Below are 7,700 nucleotides of genomic sequence, written 5' to 3'. Positions count from 1 at the left end.
GACCTCTTATTTGTTCCTCAACTCCAATAGCAACCTCAAGGCTGATATAGAATAGCAGTGGAAAGGAAAATAGATGACACAAAAAGAAAAGTAGGTTTGTCATGGGACCAGTGTAGTGCTTTGGCCTCATAGCAGAGACCAGATGGTAGTAGCTCCTCTCTCAGCAAGTAGCTCCTCAATGTCCTACGGGTTGTAAACAACAAATTCACATTGTCTTCACCTGCTAATAATTATTTTTTTAAATACTGTGGCAACATCAAAACAATACTGAAAATACAATCCCTCAATATAAGAAGAAAAAAAAATTTCCTAAATATTTAGTCCGTCGAAAGAAAAAGTCTTTTCTGAGAAATGCTATTACCCAGTAGAAAATCTTGGCTTCTTAAAATCCAAGAATATTCTCATCTCTTTTTTGTTTGTTTGTTTTCTGAGACAGAGTCTCACTCAGTCGCCCAGGCCTGAGTGCAGTGGCACGATCTTGGTTCACTGTAACCTCCACCTCCCAGGTGCAAGCGATTCTCCTGCCTCAGCCTCCTGAGCAGCTGGGACTACAGGCACGTGCCACCACGCCCGGCTAATTTTTGTATTTTTTAGTGGAGACGGGATTTGACCATATTGGCCGGGCTGCTCTCCAACTCCTGACCTTCTGATCCACCCGCCTCGGCCTCCCGAAGTGTTGGGATTACAGGCGTGAGCCACAGCGCTAGGCCTCTTATTTTTAAATAAAGTAAATGGCCCTCATTTTACGCAATTTTGTGACTTTGTAAAAGCCAATGAAAATGCCTGAGAAACTACTGACATTAGTTTTACTGCAGTTAAATATTTGCTAACTTTGCCGGGCGCCGTGGCCCCTGCCTGTAGTCCCAGCTACTTGGGAAGCTGAGGCAGGAGATGGCTTGAGCCCAGGAGTTCTGGGCCGTAGTGTGCTATACCAATCGCGTGTCCACACTAAGTTCGGCATCAATTTAGTGACCTCCCAGGAACAGGGGACCACGAGGTTGCCTAAGGGAGGGGTGAACTGGCCAAGATTGGAAACGGAGCAGGTCAAAACTCCCCTGCGGATCAGTAGCAGGATCGTGCCTGTGAATAGCCACTGCACTCCAGCCTGGGTAACAGACCCTGTCTCTCTCTCTAGATAGAGAGATGATAGATAGATGATTGATTGATTGAGCATGTATATATATATGCTAATTCTATAGAAACATGTAACTGTCCTTTGACGTTTTAATAAAAATTGTGTATACAAGATTTCAAATTTAATTATTCTCTTCTTCCATAGCATCAAGGACACCTTTCGGTTGCACAAGAAAAACTGAAGCAAATATTCTCTAAAAGGTGACTGATTCCAATAAAACGTATAATTTTTGTACGTTTAGTAGAGACGGGGTTTCATCATGTGGTGGCACGCACCTGTAGTCCCAGCTACTCTGGAGACTGAGGCAGGAGAATCGCTTGAACTCAGGAGGCGGAAGTTGCAGTGAGCCGAAATCGTGCCACTGCACTCCAGCCTGGCAACAGAGCGAGACTCCGTCTCAAAAAAAAAAAAAAAAGTATAATTTGATGACAGTTTTCTTCAATAGTTTAAGACACTTCTAACAAACTATAATTTAGTCGTCCTAATTAACAGAAGAAAAATGTTAATACTCTCACACAGTGACCTCTACAAAGTTTCCCTCAGTGGATCCATTCTTTCCTTCGGAAAGAGAGGAAAAAGATTCTACATATGTATCTTAAAGCTCTTAATCACTTTACATGTGGGCTACATGTCATTTTTCAACGGTTTCCCTCTGGGTAGTTGGTTGCTCCAATATTTTCCAGAACTGATTCGTTCTTAGGTACCAACTTGACTGTTCAATTCAGCAATGCTGGCTTTAAAATAGAAGAAAAGGCCGGGCGCGGTGGCTCACGCCTGTAATCCCAGCGCTTTGGGAGGCCAAGGCGGGCGGATGATGAGGTCAGGAGACTGAGACCATCCTGGCTAACACGGTAAAATCCCGTCTCCACTCAACATACAAAAAATTAGCCGGGCGAGGTGACGGGCGCCTGTAGCCCCAGCTACTCGGGAGGCTGAGGCGGGAGAATGCCGTGAACCCAGGAGGCAGAGTTTGCAGTGAGCCGAGATGGCGCCACTGCACTCCAGCCTGGGCGACAGAGCAAGACTACGTCTCACAAAATAAATAAATAAATAATAAAATAAAATAGAAGAAAAATAGGAGTAGAAACAACGTGGAATAGTAGGCTAGCCCCTGGGGACAAGAAGAGAAGTCCCCTTAGCAGAGGTCACCTAAGTGCAAACTTGAACCAGACTGTGCACAAACAAGTGACAGAAGCGAAAGTGGCCTCAGCTGCAAACGCAGCACTTCATAAACCACACACATGATCAGCCCTCATTTCCACCTTAGAGAACTTGAAAACTTACCTAACTCCACCATTTATAGCTGCTGAGCAGGTGGATGATATTCGTCAATGTGTGGTTTAGAATAATGCAATACTTGAAATAAAATTAGAAAGAAAATAAGGCCAGGCACGGTGGCTCACGCCTGGAACCCCAGCACTTTGGGAGGCCGAGCAGGAGGATCGCTTGAGTTCGAGAGTTCGAGATCAACCTGGGCAAGAGAACAAGACTCCATGTGTATTTAAAAAAAAAAAAATTAAGAAAACAAAAGCTTTGTTAATCGTTAAGCAAGGATTACAAAATGGAAAAGACAGGAAAGAAAAGGAAGGTCCTAAAGACCTGACCCACGAGTTTCAGTCCAAGTAAGCTGGACCTGCCCAGAGGAAGCGAAGCGGAAGTAATATCCAAAGCGCTTTCCCCAGGCCTCCCGCGCTCCGCGCATGCGCAGGTCTCTGACTTTGACCGCTTTGGCGGGCGCTAGCCAGCCGTAGGTTATCTAGGGGCGGAGGACCGGCCGGGATCACGTGACCGGGGTTGCGGCATTTCTGGCCCAATCCAAGACGGTTTCGGAAAGCATTCTGTAGAGCAATTCGGGTTGCCGGGATCCTTTCCGAGTCTTGACCTCCACTATTGCTTCTGGCTTTTCGACTCTGTTCTTGAATCTAAAAATTTGCCTTCGCAGAAATTGTTGCCTGTGTTCCAGGAATTACATTACAGACACACTCTAAAGTGATCAGCACTTTTTTTTTCCTCCATCGACTAAAATAACATTGCTCTCTCCGCAAGACGCTCGAATTCTATTCTATTGCTTGAGATTCCAGAATCGCTGGAGGGCGCCCTGTTATAAAAATAGCACTCCCCCAGAAAAAAGTTTTATCTGTATCTCAGGGGTTGAGGATTGGAGAAATAAAGATGAAAAATTTTTAAAGGCAAGTGTCCCCTAGGACGATGACAGATAACGTACCTGGAAACGTACCCCCAAAGGTCACTTTGTCAGTTTAAGCATTTAAAATCTCCCAATCTGTCTATTCAAGCCCATCAAAAATCTGAAGTAGTGATGTGAGATAACATGTGGTTGGCCCAACCCAGTGGAGTGTGACGGGGAAACAGGGCTTAGAGGAATTTAATCTTAAAACTGGAGTCCTTTCCTCATTTCCCTGAAATAAAGGGAATTGGGTAAAAAGCAAAATGGATGAGGCTGAGTTCTAGAGCTCTAATCCTTCACGTACTGAATGCTACAGCCCAGGAAGCCTAGCAGTGGTTCATGTCACATACCCCCAATATACATGGCTTGGTAAAAATACTTGTTGGCAGGCCGGGCACGGTGGCTCACGCCTGTAATCCTATCACTTTGGGAGGCTGAGGCGGGCGGATCACAAGGTCAGGAGTTCGAGATCAGCCTGGCCAACATGGTGAAACCCCATCTCTACTAAAAATACGAAAATTAGCTGGGCATGGTGGCACGCGCCTGTAATCCCAACTACTCAGGAGGCTGAGGCAGGAGAATCATTTGGACCAGGAAGGCAGAGGTTGCAGTGAGCCGAGATCGTGCCACTGCATTCCAGCCTGGGCGACAGAGTAAGACTCTGTCTCCAAAAAAAGGAAAAAAAAATGTGTTGGTAAAATTATCCAATTTACTGAAAAAATTTCTCACCCGTAATCCTTTTCAGAAAGATTTAACTAATTCCCCACAGATAATAAATCCTCCGCACTCCAAAATTGAGTTCGTTTTTAACTCAGCATATTCTCAGAAAAGTGGCCTGTAGTAGAGCAGAGTGCAACACAGCTCAAAGCGCTGAACTCACAGGAGCTTCGCTGCAGACTTGCAGTGACAGGGACTGCTGCTTCCCTTAGTTTCCTCTGGTGCTGCTGCCATTGGTTCTCTAGTAGTTTCAACTGCAGTTCCTTCCATTACACTTACAGATTCTTCTACGGACCCCAGAATGCCGCAGTCACAGCTCTCTATATAAATGGCTTTGAAAGCCACTGACTACACTGTTGGTGTCTACTTAGTGCCAAGAGAAATGGACTCTGGGAGAAAATCCCTCCAAGTGGGAGAAACCCGGTAGCCCCTGTGAGCTAATTCTGGGGAGTGACTCTAGCCAGGAAAAGTCACAACCAAAGCGGAAAACAGATTGTAGCCTTCGTCATCAGCAAGATGGTGCAGTTTATTTAATAGAAAAATTATCAGTATGCTGCCATAAAAAACATTAAAAAAAATTTTTTTTAATAGGAGGCCAGTCATGGTGGCTCACGCCTGTAATCCCAGCACTTTGGGAGGCCGAGGTGGGTGGATCACCTGAGGTCAGGACTTTGAGACCAGCCTGGTCGACAAAGTGAAATCCCATCTCTACTAAAAATAGAGAAAATTAGCTGGGCGAGGTGGCAGGCGCCTTGTAATCCCAGCCACTCTGGAGGCTGAGGCAGGAGAATCGCTTGAACCTGAGAGGTGGAGGTTGCAGTAAGCCGAGATCGCGCCATTGCACGCCAGCCTGGGCAACAAGAGTCAAACTCAGTCTAAAAAAATAAAAATAAATAAAAATAAAAATAATAATAATAGGGAGAAGTTTACAGTGTCAAAGTTACTTCTTGAAGCTACCACAGGTAGTTTTCACTAGAGCTATATGCCTATTTGGTGGCTTGTGTCAGTATTAACCATTAACATGGATGTGTCCATATTATAAGTGACCAAGTCCAAACAAAAATTTGAATTATTTGTAAATATTCATAAAGTTAGAAAAGGTCATACCTGCTTCTGATTCTTTATTAACCCGGGTTTTGGAGTATTTATTTATTTATTTAAGACGGAGTCTTGCTATGTTGCCCAGGCTGAAGTACAGTGGCAGTCTTGGCTCACTGCAACCTCTGCCTGCTGGGTTCAAACGATTCTCCTGCCTCAGCTTCCGGAGTAGCTGGGATTACAGGTGAGCCCCACCACGCCTGGCTAATATTTGTATTTTTGGTAGAGACGAGCATTCGCCATGTTGGCCAGGCTGGTCTGGAACTCCCAACCTCAGGTGATCTGCCCACCTCTGCCTCCCAAAGTCCTGGCATTACAGGCCTCAGCCACCGTACCGGGCCCCAGGGTATTATGGGATAACCCTACTTCAGGGTCTTACTATCCAAAAATGTGACTAGAATTATATGAAATAAAGTATTTTAGGTGAGGTGCGGTGGCTCACCCCCATAATCCCAGCACTTTAGGAGGCCGAGACGGTCAGGTCTCTTCAGGAAAGGAGTTCGAGACCAGCCTAGGCAACATGGTAAAACCCCATGTCTACTAAAAATAAAAATTAAAAAAAGCCAGGTGGGGCATAGCGGCACGTATCTGTAATCCCAGCTACTCAGGAGGCTGAGGCAAGAGAATCCCTTAAACCTTGGAGGCAGAGGTTGCAGTGAGCCAAGACCGTGCCACTGCACTCCAGCCTGGGTGACAGAGCAAGACTAGTCTCAAAAAAAACAAACAATTCTCCTGGAGATCAACTCATTTTGTAATTTCCATTGTGTGGTGTAACCATTCTCCTTCAAGTTAGGGTTAGTAATACAAGTAACTACCTCAGGTGGAAGTACCCATGCCAGGTTCTCAAATCTTAGGCTGAATTAGTACATGAAAAAGGCATGCAGTAATAGAATTCTATAATTAAGCAACAGCTGCAGAATATCATTGCATCCAGTACTAGAAACAAGAGAGGGGAAATTTTCAGCAACTGAAAGCATGTCACATTCCAAAGCCTCTCTTTAAAATATAGAACAAACTCTCTCTCTCTCTCTCTCTCTCTCTATATATATATATATATATTTTTTTTTTTTTTTTTTGAGACAGAGTCTCGCTCTGTCGCCAGGGCTGGAGTGCAGTGGCCAGATCTCAGCTCACTGCCAGCTCCGCCTCCCGGGTTCATGCCATTCTCCTGTCTCAGGCTGCCGAGTAGCTGGGATTACAGGCACCCAACACCTCGCCTGGCTAATTTTTTGTATTTTTAGTAGAGACAGGGTTTCACTGTGTTAGCCAGGATGGTCTCGATCTCCTGACCTCATGATCCGCCCGTCTCGGCCTCCCAAAGTGCTGGGATTACAGGCTTGAGCCACCGCGCCCGGCCTGAACAAACTATATTTAAAGGTGTCTTCAATCACACTCTCTCACTGAATTGCTTCATTATCTAACAACTTCATCAAAAACTTTGTGTGGTTCTGCCATTCTCTGTAACCAAGAGGTGAAAGGCTTTGAATTTTTTAAAGACAATAATACCTGCAAAAAACATATTAATTTCAGTAAATAATACCCTTAGTTGAAAATACTTCAATATTTTCCATCTCTCAGGAAGCAGAGTTCAATAATTAAAATACCTTTTCAATATTAAACTGTAAAGCAATCATGAAAACATTATTATACTTGTGCCTTGACTATAAAATTCCAGTTGTCTACATATGAAACATTTTAAAAATCACTTACCATAGGGAAACCAAAAAAAAAAGAGAGCAGAAAAAACATAGTTTCAAGTTTGATTTTGCTCTAATAAACATTTAAGTATTATGTATATTTCCATTTATATTATCAAGATTCAGAAGATAAACATGCAGTATAATTGGAGAACTCTGGATTCATTTTAGAAAATACTATTGATATACAATAGTCTTATAATCACTTTAATAAACCACAGATAATACAAGTATAGGTAATTACTTCAAATCAAACTGCAAAAAGTACTGGTTCAGTTTGTAACCCCAAAAGGAAAATTAAGAGAATCCAGATTTTTCTTCTGCCTTTTGGAAAAGAAGTTAATAAAGAAGGCCAGGTGTGGTGGCTCACACCTGTAATCCCAACACTTTGGAAGACTGAGGCCGGTGGATCACCTAAGGTCAGGGAGTTCGAGACCAGCCTGACCAAAAAAGCGAAACCCCATCTCTACTAAAAATACAAAATTAGCTGGGCATGGTAGCGCATGCCTGTAATCCCAACTACTCAGGAGGCTGAGGCAGGAGAATCTCTTGAACCCAGGAAGCGGAAGTTGCAGCGAGCCAAGATGGCGCCATTGCACTCCAGCCTGGGCAATGAGAGTGAAACTCTGTCTCAAAAAAAAAAAAAAGTTAATAAAGAAAATGATGAGTTAAACTATTAAATTGTAATGCCAGCTGGGAGCAGTGGCTCATGCCTGTAATCTCAGCACTTTGGGAGGCCGAGGCAGGTGGATCATGAGGTCAGGAGATCGAGACCATCTTGGCCAACACGGTAAAACCCTGTCTCTACTAAAATACAAAAAAATTAGCCAGGCGTAGTGGCACATGCCTATAGTCCCAGCTACTCAGG

Source organism: Macaca mulatta, chromosome 1, assembly GCF_049350105.2.
Source record: "Macaca mulatta isolate MMU2019108-1 chromosome 1, T2T-MMU8v2.0, whole genome shotgun sequence".
Lineage (NCBI taxonomy): Eukaryota > Metazoa > Chordata > Mammalia > Primates > Cercopithecidae > Macaca > Macaca mulatta.
The sequence above is the reverse complement of the archived record's forward strand: the minus strand, read 5'-3'. Positions refer to the sequence as shown.